A 15,408-nucleotide genomic window follows, 5' to 3' on the forward strand; every position below is an offset into this window, starting at 1 on the left:
ACATAGTCCATAGATTCTAAGAGCTAGACATTTTGTTGTTTCTTGTGAAGTTAATGGGACTGACTTTTCTATTTCTTGAATGGTGATTTAGGCTTTAAAGCATTAACCTCAATGTCTAGAGAATATATAGCATCTATGTTGATATTGTATTCAAAGCATGTGGGTAATTCTTGGTTCTCTATAAACCTTAATGGCTCTGTCTCCTATGTGAAATGTAGCATAGGACAAGTCAAATTGTAGATCACCTCCCATTGAAGCACTCCATTTTCTTGGGAGCAACATGCCATACCATGGAGGAATATCAACTACTAAGATAGTCATAGTTAGGTCAACATCAGGGTATGCATCTAATCTAAAGGGAAATGCATTGATTGTTCTTATGACAGGGATCTTTCTCACATCCATATTTCTACACCTACCATATTTAGTATATACTTTTAGACCAAGGGATTCCATGATTTTGAATGAAATGACAATATTTGGTGCTCCTAAATCAAGAATTTAAAAAGAAAAGGTTTTACCATTTATGATCTCACTAAGAAAGAAAGGGTCAATATTTTCTATATATGTTACAAATGAGTTATCCAAACACATATGAGGTATTTGGGACATGAATCCTTTGTATTCTTTTTCTTTTAATACAAGTGAGACCTCCTACCTTATTGATGACTCATGTTCAACAATATTATTGCTCCCTATTCCTACTAACCAAGAGAGGGATTTATTCTTGTGTTTTTATATCCTAAACATCTCAGATAGTGGGAATTTAACTATTATTTGTGATAAAATTGAAATCATATCTACATGATCATAAGTAATAGGTTCCAAAAAATTACTTTTAGGTGCTTTTACCTAAGGAATGGGCTGTTCCACTTGTCTAGGAACATTAGGACTTGACTTCTTTTCTTGTGTGTTGATCTAAACTATCTCCACACCTTGGAACAACACTTTCTTCTTGAATTACCATTTCTTGGTTTTGACATCCTTTAATTTGATAGTCACTAAACCTTCCTCCTTTGAGAAATAATTCATCTTATGGGTTGTGTTGTTGATGAAAATACCAGATGCATTTTCAACATTGTTATTTACTGCTCTATTTTTGAAGTTATAAGTGTTGTGAACTTGGGCTATCATTTCAGTATTTACTCTATCAATCTCTTCATTTGATGGTTTCCTCAAGTTCATATGCTCAAAATTTGGTATCATATTGAATGTTTCATTATCAATTTGATCTTCATCGTTTGAAAAAAATTTCTAGTGATGCAATTGATACACATTTCTTTGGTTAGTAACATCAATCTTAGAATCTTCCAAATCAGATTCCTCACCATTATCACATAGATTTATCATGTTACATGCCAGATCTTCATTACTCTTTTCTTCTTCTCCTTCCTCCTACTATGTTTTTTGACTTTCTGAAAAAGATTAGGCAACTACACAATAGTTAGGAAAATGAGGAGAATGGCATATAATACACTAAGGCATTTCTTCAACCATTTTCACAAAATCTGTCTATAATGGATTTGGTGTACCCTTATCTTTTGTGCCTTGAGTAGGATTAGGGATAGGTTTAACATCTTTCCATTGGGTAGTATAGGGATAATTCTACATTTTGGTCTACTTATTATAACTATTATTGAATTGAGGCTTGTCACTAGTACTTGATTTATTTGCATAGTTTACTGGTGGATTTAAGTTTTTTAGTAGATTCAAAACTTGATCCATTTTTGATGCAGAGAGAATTGATGTTGGTCTTCAAATCTACATATATATTTCTAGCATTCTTTATGAAATTTGATTAGAGGCTCTCAACCTTACCATATTCCACTAAAGAAAATAATAATAATGGTGAATTTAACAATATAAGAACAATAATCTACATCTTCTACTCCACAATCATCATTGAATAAGAATCACCATTCAATATATATGAATTTGAGGTACACTATGATACCCTCCAATGTTAGAACCAACTCTTAGTATGAACCTTGGAGTCATTGTTTCATTCTTGCATTGGTATTCATTGTTTTTAAGAATACCAAATTATATTTCTTACTTTAGGTTACACACAATGATATTTAATTCGCAAGCCATGTACAACAAAACCATCAAAGACAATTCAGTTTTCCCCAACCATGAATAACATAAAACTCAAATGCATGCCATCCTTTATCTTCCCATTATCATTCTGCTCCATTAACTCCTTACTAATTAAGAAACCACCACCTTATTTTTGTTTTTTTATAAGTAACCTCAAAACCAAAGCATACATGTGTGGTTGATAAGACACCCATCACCATTTGTATTGTTGCAAAGGATGAGCCACACCAACACTATGACAAGAATGCCACCACCTTCTTGTTACTATCAATCATTGGGAAAAAATTATTTCTTCTATATTCAAAACCTGATGTAGGTCATCCTCATTGGCACAACCAAGCCCTCTCTTTCATTTGTTATTAGGTCCCACAAGGAAGCCAAGCTCTCTCCATTTTCCTATGCTCACACAACTTGTGCCTTGATATCCATATAGAGTATGGATATACATTACACCACCTTCTTCACAACTAAATGCATTCATAAAATAGTGAACTAAGTTTCTTCCTCACATATCCTTTTTCAACCAAGATGAGGCTTTTGGTTTTCATAACCGATGCTTCTCTTTTGCAAACCACTATCAAAGACTGATAGTCATCAGGAATGTATGAATAAATAACAATAAAACTATAACATTGAATACTTTACATAGAGATAGAAAAATATTTGTAGAATCAAAATGTAAATTCCATTAATTGAAACATTCAACTCAAACTCACTATATGCATGGATCTTTAGCTAAAGAATAGAGAGATGAACCTTCTATACTTTCTTACACACCCAAAAAAGTAACTCTTGTGTGACTTCTATCCCCCCCATTTCCATTATAATGATTCCTATATTAAGGATAATGTTTGGTGATTACAAACCATTCAACTACCTGAATCCCTTTGTGTTCCCTTTTTGGAATCTTGATTACAAATATCATGTAATATAATATAATGGAAATCAACAATTCCATCACAACCCCATGATCTTTTAAAATAGTTTAACTAATAAATAATGACTTAAATCAAATTCTATGGTGGAGATGGTGCCCTTGCACCATACTCTTGAGTTTTAAAAAAATTCCATGTCCAATGGGAATATTTTGGTGAGAGTCTACAACAAGCCTTTACCTTGTGGTCTTCACTTGATTGATGTCCCACTGCACTCTCTCATTTCATCAACTTTGTCTCCTATCAATGGAGTTTATATTGCTGCCTCCATGGTGCTTCCCATCTCACAGTCTACTACTCCATGCTATATCACAACCTTTGTCCCTCATGTGGGAGTCCACCATGCCTCTCTCCCTAGTCTATTGGTGACATACAAGACCATCCCATGGCCTTTGGTAGACCTTCCTATCCACCACTCATAGCTAAATGAATGGGCACCGAATCTATAGCCATAAAACTTCATAACAAGAACCTAAACAATAATGATAACATCATCTGGTGTAGTTTCAAACAACATGCTCAGAATATTATGAGCTTTGATACTAATATAATGTAGACAAAATTGTTGTTGGTCTTTAAATCTACATATTATTCTATAATTCTTTACAAAATTTGATTAGAGTCTCTCAACCTTTCTATATTCTAATAAAGACAATAACAATAATGCCAAATTTAACAATATAACAACAATAATCTACATCTTCTACTCACCATTAAATATATATCAATTCAAGGTATGTTATGATATCCTCCAATGTTTGAACCAGATCTTAGTATAAGCCTTGGAGTCCTTGTTTAATTCTTGCATCAGTATTCATTTTTTTTTTAAAGATACCAAATCATATTCCTTAGTTTTGGTTACACACAATGATCTTTAATCTGCAAGCCATGCACACCAAAACCATAAAATTGAATTTAGTTTTTGCCAACCATGACTAACATAAAACTCAAATGTAGGTCATTCTTTCTCCTCCTATTATTGGGCTCCTCCATTAACTCCTTGCTAATTGAGAAACTACCACCTTATTTTTGTGTGTTTATAAGTAACCTCAAAACATAAGCATACATGTGTGGTTGATAAGATAACCATCACCATTTGTCTCACTACAAAGGTCGAGCTACACTTGCACTATGAAAAGAATGATGCCACCTTCTTGTTACTAGCAAACATTAAGGAATATTGGTTCCTTTTATATTCAAAATCTGACATAGGTCATCCTCATTGGCACAAATGAGCCTTCTCTTCCTTTTGTTATCACATCCCTCAAGGAAGTCAAGCTCTCTCCATTTTCCTATGTTGGTGCAACTCATGCCTTGATATCCATATGGAGTATGGATATACATTATGCCCCCTTCTTCACAACCAAATTCATTCATAAAATAATGAATCTAGTTTCTTCCTCACATCTCATTTTTCAACCAAGAATAGGCTTTTGATTTTCATAACCAATGCTTCTCTTTTGCAAACCATGACTGAAGATTGATAGTCATGGGGAATTTATGAATGAATAATAGTAAAACTATAACATTGAACACTTTACTTAAAGATAGAAAGATATTTTTAGAATCAAAATGAAAATTCCATTAATTGTAATTTTCAACTCAAACTCGCTACATGCATGGCTTTCTAGCTAAAGACCAAAGAGTCTAACCTTCTATACTTTCTTACACACCTAAAAAAGTAACTCTTTTGTAACTTCCTTCTATCCCCTAATTTCCATTCCAATGATGCCTATTTTAAAGACAATGTTTGGTGGTTACAAATTGTTCAACTACCTAAGTCCCTTTGTATTCCCTTTTTTGGAATCTTGATTACAAATATCATGTAATACAATATAATGCAAATTAACAATTCCATCATGATCCCACAATCTTTTAAAATAATTTAATAAATAACTCATGACTTAAACTGAATTCTAAGGTGGAGATGGTTCCCCTACACCAATTTTATCATCTTCATGTTTCTTATTTATGATGGACTTTTAAGCTTCTCTTCTATTACCCCTTGGATTGAATAACTTTGGATCATCTCATCTCCCTAACTTATCAAAAGATTTTTTATTATTTTCAATATTGACAACCATTTCATAAGCATCCCTCACTATTCTAGGATCCTAATGTCTTAGGGTGTAAGCCATCAAAAGCATTGAAATAAGTTGTAATACATACATCTTCACCTAGTCTCATTACTTGTAATAACTTATACATTCCTTTTTGAAATCTTACATTGAAATCAAAGGTGGATTCATTTGGATTTTTCTTAATGTTGTTGAACTCATTTAACATAAAGCATGCATTAGTGTTATCACCATACTTCTCTTTAAAAAGACTTTCCAAATCATTCCATGAGCTAATATTGTCATTTGGTAACCTTCAAAACCAAACTCTTGCATCTTTAGTAAGGGTCATAACCACATCCTCATGTTCTACCTTAGAGTCATTCAACACGTCAATAAATTTCCTAAGATTCTCTTCACCAATTATAACATTTCTGCATGAAAATTTAATGACTTTGTCTCTTAAATCATTTGAAATGGGGTGAGGAAAACTAGGTATTCTTGAAAAATACATTTGTTTATATTTCTCCATATAAATAGGTACTCTCTTAAAACCTATGGTATGTGGAGTACTTGGTCTTGCTACTTGAGTTTGCACATAGATTTGAGCTTGTTGAACAATAGATACTTGGCTAGTAAAATTTGTGGAAGAGGAAGTAGGTGTTGATTGAGATATATTTTGATTAGTCACTACTGGTTCATAGAATGGAATAGAAAGCATGACTTGTGAGGGTTGGTTTGGCTAGGATGCTAGGGCAAAAGTGGACTTAATAAAATGCATTTTTCTTCTTGTTTCTATAGCCCAAGCCTCATTTTCAACTTTTTCAAGCTCTTTAGCTAGATCTTCCTTTTTCATTTTTGCCTTTTCCAACTCTAAATCAAGTTTAGAAATAACAAGCATGTTAGAAGGCATTTTGGTCTCATTAATATGGATCCCTTCTACTTTTTGCTTCCTTTTATCTAGATTCTTCACAGTCAAGTCTATGATATCCTTTTCAATAGGTTTGTATGGTTGGATTTGAAAGACAAAAAGCCCATCCTTCTCCTTTAGAAGGTGTTCTTGTTCTTAAATTTTGGATCTCAAATCTTCAACATCTCCAAAGACATCATAGTGTAAAGTAGAGGATCTTTCTTCCAACTTTTTTTTTGTTCTTTCAAAGCCTCCATCCTTCTAAGAAGAGATTCCCTTTTTATTATAGTATTCATTGTGATGGCTGCCTTTTATTTTTCTAAATGGATTCATTTAGCATCCTCTTCTACAACCTTCTTCCTGAGAGTCTCAATTTTAGACAATAACTCATTTGGGTCTATAGAAGTGGTTTCTAAATCGATTGGGTCATCTAAGTCTATGAGATTTCTCTAAACATATGGAATTTGTATAGGATTAAATTCAAAATTTGGATTATTTTATATCCCCACCTATGGCTCAGTTCTCTTGCCATGTTAGGCCTAAGAGGAATGTCTCCTACAGAAGAAACAATCTTATCTTGGTAGATCCTCTCTTCTAGTTATGTGGTGGTGAATATCTCACGCAAAAGTCTACTAGTCTCTAATTCAAAATTTATTGAAGAGGATTCTCTTTCTACCATAGGTTGGTACTGTGAATGAACTGAGACACTACTTCTAGGCTTCCATGTAGGGTTAAGATTTACTTTCTTTTTTTCTTGGTTCTTCCTAGCCATATGTGGTAAGTCTATGTACAATGACACTTCTAGGTTTTCTTTTGTGAATGCTCTTGTATTCTTCCTTTTATCACCCATTTTTTAAAATGAGAAAACTTTAGAAAATATAGCACTAGCTAAAGAATGTTTGACTGAGTCACTACCCAATGAAGGAAAAATAATTTTAAAATGGCTTGGAGATAGGAAAATATCATAGACAAGGCAAATGCTTAAAGAAAAATTTGACACAAAACACCCAATTACAAAGAGACTTTAATACTATAAACTTTGGGAAAAGTGAACTCTATCTTGGAGACAAAGCATCATTTCAGATAGAACCCACATCATGTTCCTTCTATTGATTTGGAATTTTCTCTTTAAATTCTCAAGGTTTGTCACTAGAAAAAAAACTAGCACAAACATGTGCAAAACACAAGGGACTGCAGTGATTTAAAACATGGGTTTCTTTGAACAACTCCACAATACAGTCACCATTTTTTTGGTTCCTAATTTAACAATGATTTCAACTACCTATTATGATATTAGAAAAACTAGGAATTAGCTAGAAACCATATTGGGTAATTTGAAAAAAAGAGGACCAACTAACAAGACCTTAGGGTCTTCTCCACTTTTGAATTCTGTAAGATTCAGGTGGGTTTACCTTAGAAATTCAATTTTATTTACTTTAAAGATAATGTTCTCAACATGAACTCTAGAAATAATAGATTATTTAGCCTTCTTTCTTCTAATTCATTGGTAACAAAAGATGATAACTAGCTATTTTACCAAACCCTAGACACAATGAATCAAGTATAGAACAACATTCATTACTCAGTATAATTTTTTTAAAAGATTGATTTATTATACATTTTATGTATTGTGCAAAACATTATAATTAGATTAATTCACATAGATGACCATTGCATTATCCATTGGGCTATAACTCACAGAGATCACACACTTACTTATGGATCTTACCTTAACACTTTTGTGTTAAAATTTATCTATATTCATTTCTAGATCTCATACTTATCAAATATTTTCTTAAAACTATAGTGTTCCTTCAACTTACATTAAGAATTTACACAATCCATTAGATTATCAACAAAATAGAATTGAAATATGTTGGGTGGTTGTTTTGCATGAGGTCAATGATAGGAATCCATTACACAATTCCTCTCTTGAAAAGCTAATCTTTTTGGGATCAACTCCAAGGTTTAGTATTTATCTTGTGACATACCATAATCTACTCAATTGAAGATAAATGTGATTTTTCACAAGGAGGCATTTGTTGGTTCTAATTATAATCTTTAAATGAAGTAAATCTATTTACTGTCTCAAAATCACACACAAAAGAACAATATTTTTGTATTTTCTAGTTTTTCAATGAATGCAATTCTAACAGTGCAACTAAAATGAGTTCCTATTCTAACAAGGGGTTAACAAAGAAAATAATGAAACTGAAAGTAAATAACATGAAAGTGAAACAACTTGAAATTGAAATCCTAAATGAACATAAGCTATAGAAAACAACACACTAAAAGTTAAAATTTTGAAGAAATTGGTAGGAAACCAATGAATATAGGAGCAACACTTCCTAGAATCCATTGATGCAATCATCTATGAGAAACTTTAACAATCGTATGATATTTCACCTTTCATCAAATCACAAGGCCATGAAAAGTGCACTCATGTGAGACAAAAGGCTATGCAAGCACAATTTGATGAACTCTTCTCAAGTTCAATACATCAGTGGAATTTGTAAATTTGTAGCAAACACCAGAACTAAAAGATCACACAACTAGAAACAACACAATAAACCTTTGGCTCAATCACAATTCCATGAACAAAATTCACAAAACATTGACACATTCAAGCAAGAATAACTACACTTCAAATGTGAGTACCAAAAGCATAATTTTATTTCATAATAATGGTCGTATCCCTTGTAACATTTTATAATAGGGTATTTATAAGAAATCATCTCCTCAATTTGTGTTGAGAGTGAGAGATATCTTCATGCAATAAACTACTTTTAAAACATTAAAACAAACTAAATATATATAGACTAATAATTAATATGGTTCTTAGAGGGATTCCATCCATACGTTATTCATTAATTGGATGCATGAGCCCTTTATGTGTAAAAAAAAAGAAAAAATGAGTGAGAAAGTAGGAGGAAGCCTTCAGTCAAAGTAGAAGCATTTGGAGGAGCCAAAAATAGAAGCTAGTCTTTCACTAGGTGTGTGTTGAAGTTAAACTACTATTAGAATGTGTTCTTGATGCAAGAAAGTGCTATTCTTGGAACAAGTAGTTAACTATTAGAGCACCTTTGAATTGTGGAGTTGTGGACCTGTGTACCTATGGACCTGGACACCTACAAAGCTGTGGACCTCAACAGGGTCAAAAATCTAAAAAATTTACTACATGTCAAAATTGAAATTTTGGCATCTAGGTTTTATTCTTCTTCATCCCAAAGTTATGTTTGGATGTTTGCCCTTGAATTTATCCATCATCTCAATTATCTTAGCCAAATCCAAAAGATCTAAAGCCTCATATTTATCCTTGACCTTCTGTCTGTAGTTGTCCACCTCAATTCAAGTCTCTACAAAATCTCCAAGTTTGGTATCTAACTCTAACAAGGATTCTTCTATCCTGAAGTCTTGTTGGATGTCCTCATCATTATAAACCTCCACAAAAATCTTCCTAAAATTCTCCACTATTGTCTCTATAGGTAACAACTTTTCTCATTCATAATCTTCAAAAATTTCCAAGCATGCATCACTGTAGTGTCTCTCTACTTCCAAAATTCACTCTCAGGCTTGGCCCTTGAGTTGATGAATCTCCTCATGTAATTTTTCCATTACTTTATTGCTATCTACTATTTTCTCTATCTAATCATCGATCATATCCAATACTTCTTTGGTATATACATTGATCAAAACCCAATATATTTTTCCCTTTATGGCTTGTAGAGTCTGCAAATCCTTACTTTAGGCCCATACCTCATCCATAGTACTAAAGTCCTACTTCAAAATTGCTACAATCTTATTCACATTCTCCTGCATAGCATGTAGTAACTTTAGATTCTCTTTGATAATTGTAACACCTTTCTCCTCAAAACTTTCTCACCACTCTTGACAAGCCTTCAAAAATGGATCAAGTTGTACACCTCCCCCTTCTCTAAGTACAGTATTTAGAGTTTTCTCAGGGTGCTCAAGATCAAGAGGGACAATGACTTCAACTAGATATCCTTTTAGGATCTCAACTTGCCTTTGAAGTGCTTTGAGTTCAATCTCCTCTTGTTCCATGTACTTGAGGACCCCTTTGACTCCCATAGTCATCATTTATTAGGTTGAATCCTATGCAAGCCTTCCCAACATAACATCCTTTAATTCATAATCTTTGATACTAAGGCCTTCTACATCTGTTCCTTCAGGAGGGAGAGCCACTTGTGGAAAAAAATCCTAGTTTCATATGGTGGTGACAAATGCTAATGGCATTGCCTTATGTGATGGAAACTCAGGTTTGTTCAAGATATTTGCAATATCACAAATGTCTTCTTTTGAAGCATGAAATTGAGGCTTAGTACTCCTCATTAATTCCTTCTAGATCCATCTAGGGATGTGTCCTACTAAGGACCTAACTCTTGATGACAAAGGAGTATGTTCTGCAACTTCCTTCCCTTTGTCGCTCCTACTGGGAGTTATATCCTATTGGGAGGGCTCTTCCTCTACAACCTCAATCTCAGTAGACCCTATAGCCTAAACCTCGATGTCATGGGGAAGTGGTTGAGAATATTCCACCATTTTTCCTTCTAACATTTCACTGGTCTCCATTTGCTCTAGTCTCTCCTTTGATAATGGTTCCTTTTGAACATTCTCTTCCACTAAAATTTGAGGTGGGGGGTCACCAAACCCTATTCTACCACTGTAACTTATGGCAAAGATGAAGGAGTAAGATTAGGACCCTATGTATCTAGTGACATTTGTGTCTAGTCTTCTTGTTGAGGTTCACCTATAGGGGTGTCCCTGATCTTATCCATAATGAACTATGTACCTAGGGGCATGAAATAAAAATTTGACATTGAGAAAACATCATCGCTCTCTTCACTCTACTCATCCATACACTGCTATACTTCATCTTCCAAAGAAAAAATTTCTAAAGTTTTTTCTTGAGTGGATGGTGGGTTACCCATGGCACTCTTTCTCATTTGCAACTCTGTGGCTCTAGCTAGCCAAGTTCTTCCCTTTAGGGGCACTTATTCCTCTTCCTCTTTTAATTCTTCTTCCTCCTCTTTGTCTCCCTCTATAATACATTCGAGAATAGATGGATTAGGCACTAATCTTCTACTGATCCTTTGTCTTTTCTTCATCTGAATCTTAATTCTTTTCTTCTATTTCTTGGAGGTAGAAGGAGAAGCTAGCTCATCTTGCATAGGAGGAATGGAGACTTGTGGAATCTCTCCCTCTTCTATTTGGCTAGACATAACATGAGGAAACTATGATTCTTCCTGGACTTGGGTAGCTCCAGTATCTTGGGACCCTTTTGGACTCGGTTCCTGCTACTAGGGAGGCATCTATTCTATCTAAATCCTCTAAGGAGAGGTCCTCTTTCTTTTGTTCTTTCCCTTCCTTTCAGGAGGGTGATAATATCCAACCAAGAGATCAAGATGGTACATTATTTTTGGCCTGATAGGAGACTAAGTTGCAAAGGTAGGAATTGTTACTTTCCTTCCTCTACCTCTTTCTAGGTGAGCATGTACATGAAAGATTACAATATCAAGAATTAGATCAAGTGGAAAAGGTTTCTTGATCCAATCTCTCATCATTCTAATAACATTCCTTGCTTGATGATTAATATCATTGGCCTCCTCCTTGTCAACTTCAACATTCATAATGGGTCTTTCACCAATTTTTTCTATGTTGAATAGGGGTTCTAGTAATTCCTTAGAATCCTCTTTCTTTATTTCCTTTGGGATGTTCAACTAGAGAGCCTTTTCTACTAGATACAAATTCATCCTGCAATAGCGCCTAATGCAAACATTGTAGTCATTTGTGTCATTCATCCAGTGATCTTCAACAACATCCTCATGATGGAAGTCTCTTCCTAATAGACTTTCCACTTTCCAAACATTTTCAAAATATGGCTGGGGAGAGTTGTATTCTTCAAGGGGATAGTTCTCCCACTCCCCTTCAGAAGATAGAATCTTCTGCTTCACCTGATATGGTCCAATGACCAATGGCCATGCCCAACAAGGTCTTCATTGTCTCTTGATTTTCTCATACACCGAATCAATTTGCTAGGAAATCTCTAGTAGTACTAGTTTGTCACTAGGACATCTAGGGAGCTTTTTAGGATTGATGGAGGCACCTGCTACCCAAAGATATGTGAACGTCTTCAATTGGATGAAGTAGGCTCTGAGAGCTGTTATGTGCACTTTTGCTTCATCAAATAACTTCTTCCCATAATCTCCCTCAATGAATCAAATTATTTCAAAGATGAATGCATCATTTACAATTCTATATTCCTTACTCAGTGTTGAGAGCTTCTTCTTCACCAGCTGGGGGTAGACTATATATGGCTAGGCATTGGAGTCTTGCATACTACATCTCCTATATAAACTGGAATAGTTTGTTGCCCTTGCTACAAGTAGGTACACCATGTAAGAATTCATGTAAAATTTCTTCTTTTCCTTCACCATCCTTAGTTTCTCACACAAGTTCTCACTTAGTGTGGTGGCCTAGTCCAATGGTATCTTTTCCTGTTTGATGGTCTCAATAAAGTTGACCATAAAAGTGCTAAGGTAGCCCACTACGGGTAAGCCCATGACTCTTCTTAGGAGAATGATAGAGTATCCAATGTCTTCCTTCATGTATCCTTGAATCATATCCACTTTTCCCATTATCCTTCCCCGAGGGGCTTCTCAATGAGGTATGAAGACTGTATTATGTCAATTGCCCCTTGCTGATGCTCCCTGTACCATATCTCAACTATTTCATATGATAGTCTAATGAATTAATCTACTCTAGGAAGATGAAAGACCTTCTCAACGTTGTCAAGTCATAGATCCAACACCACTTTTTTGGTGACACTTTTGACTACCCTTTCTTTAGGAACAAAGTGTTGTGATAGGGCCATGATTAGTTCCACTAATTGTACTAACATAGAATGTGACACTGCATTTACCAATCCAGAATGGATCAATGTAGACATCATGGCTGACCTCTCTATTAGCTTGTTGCAAATTCTTAAGAATTCTCCTAAGTCTGTGTGCCCCAGGTTGGTATCTAGAATTTCTATGCGATCATCATGGAATCTCAACTTTGAAAGTACACCTTGGAACTTGAACACGATAGGTTTGGGTACTACTCTGAATGTGGACACCATTTGATTACTTGCACATTGTGAGAAAAAAAAATGTTATTAGTCCAAGGATAAAATGTAAAAACTATGAATTAAAATAAACATAAAGGAAAAAACCACCATTTGGGCATTTTATTTACTTTTTATTTTTTTTCATTTTATCCTTCTTTTTTTAAAAATTATATATATATATTTTAAAAATTTTAAAAATATATATTTTTTAAAATTTTAATTTACTTTTAAAAAAAATTTAAATGGGGGAAAAAACATGGACATGTGCGTGGCTAGGGCTTGCAAGGCCGTGGCAGAGGAGGAGTTGCATGCAGAGGTAAGTGAAGTGCGACACCACCAAACAAGGTGTAGTTGACAATATTATGCATGACACTATTATACAAAATGTGGCCGACATTGCCATGCATGATGTAGCCAAACAAAATATGCACGTTGTTATACACAATGTAGCTAGCACTACCATGCACGGTGCGGTGCATCCAAAAAAAGGCACAGCCATTGCTACCATGCACGGCGTGGCCAAACAAGATATGTTTGGTGCATATAAACAAAGTGTGACTAGTGCAAGTAGTGGTTTCCAAACTCGAACATACCTCTTGCCCTCACTTGCAACTGTGAAATGGATAAAATGTTTATGCAGGGGGGAAGAGAGGAGAAAGGGGGTTTTATAAACACCTCTCACCCTAGCACGCAAGTGAGCGAGTGCACGCATGCGGGAAATTTTATTTTATTTTCAATTTTTCAAATTTTTTTGTTTATTTTCTAATTTTTCTAATTTTTATGTGTTGTGGACACCACAAAAAAATATAATTCAGAATGAATTACAACTGAAACTTAATAAACTTTGATACTAAATTTTAGAGAACAATTCAAAGAACAAAAGCAAATTGAAATATAATTCAAAATGAATTACAACTGAAACTTAATAAAATTTGCTACTAAATTTTAGAAAATAATACAAAGAAAAGGAAAGAGACAAGATCTAGGATGAAAATAAACTCTCAATATTTGTATTAATTGCCTTGAAATTGTATACAATTTTAGTGATAATCTCTATCAGTTAATAACACACATAGACCAACAAGTTTTAACTTTTTGTATTCAATTCTGGAACTAATTTATAGTATTCATGGACTGACTCAAAAATTTAGAAAGACTTATGCAAAAAATAAATTTAGACCCCTCCTCTTGCCTTGGGAACTCACTTATATAGTGTAAGTTGCAAAAAGCTTCAAGCTTAGAGGGAAAAGGACAACTGTCCTTAAAATAAAAAATTTACAAAAGGACAAAATTGTCACCATCAAAATTTGCACAAGAAGAAATAAAAATATTGGTCTTGTAATTCGTAATAGAATGGTCCCTTTATTGATCACTTTGTGGTGGGGCCAATTCTTTTGTGGTAGTTTCTTGCACATCTACTATACTTGATGATTGATCTTCCTCATTTTATTGTTCCTCAAGTTGTGGGACTACTTGCCCTTCTATTGTATTAGGCTCTGACACTTGGGTGTCTATTGTAGATTATTGAATAGCTGTCATGTCATTAGTTTGGGTGGATAGATCAACCAACTATATTGTATTTTTATGTGTTTCCTATCTACTAGCCCTTCCTAAGGATCCATCTATAGAAATTCTGTAATTGAAGATTATTCTTCCATCCACTTGTTGAAAATTGTGTCATTTGGCCAATTGAAGTTCATTTCTCTCTCCCTCCTCAACACATCTTTGCCTAACATTTTTATTTCAACAAAATCTACATGGAAAGAATCAAAAAATTGTTTTACTTGTACTAACACTTTAGTAGTTCTAAGAAACCAAATGTAGTTCTCTTTATTTATCATCTCATTCATCCTAATGCTTAGGAGCGCCTTTAACTCATTTTCTCCTTCTTCCTTATCTTTTATTTGGCTTAGGCTCTTTAAAGCATGAGGAAAAAGATCAAAATTTTTACTAAAATATTTAGAAATTTTTTTTTTAATATTCTTTGCAACATATCTCTATTATGGTGAAAACTTAGTTGATCATGTGCTTGATCAAAAGCTTTCTCAACTTGATAATCAGAATTGTCAATGATAGAACAACACAAAGCAATGATGACATCATCCCTACTAATCCAATTACTCAAAATTTGTCTCAAGGTGGCTTCATTATTATTCAACTCTTTCCACATATCTACCAACCTTGAGATCTCCAAATAAAAAATAGGCCAATTGACTCTATGAACTAGGAACAAAATTGAGTTTCTAGTGCTATCTTCATCTTGGTCCTTAACTCCAC

Source organism: Cupressus sempervirens, chromosome 10 (assembly GCF_028749045.1).
Source record: "Cupressus sempervirens isolate cs-2001-9-10 chromosome 10, ASM2874904v1, whole genome shotgun sequence".
NCBI classification, from domain to species: domain Eukaryota; kingdom Viridiplantae; phylum Streptophyta; class Pinopsida; order Cupressales; family Cupressaceae; genus Cupressus; species Cupressus sempervirens.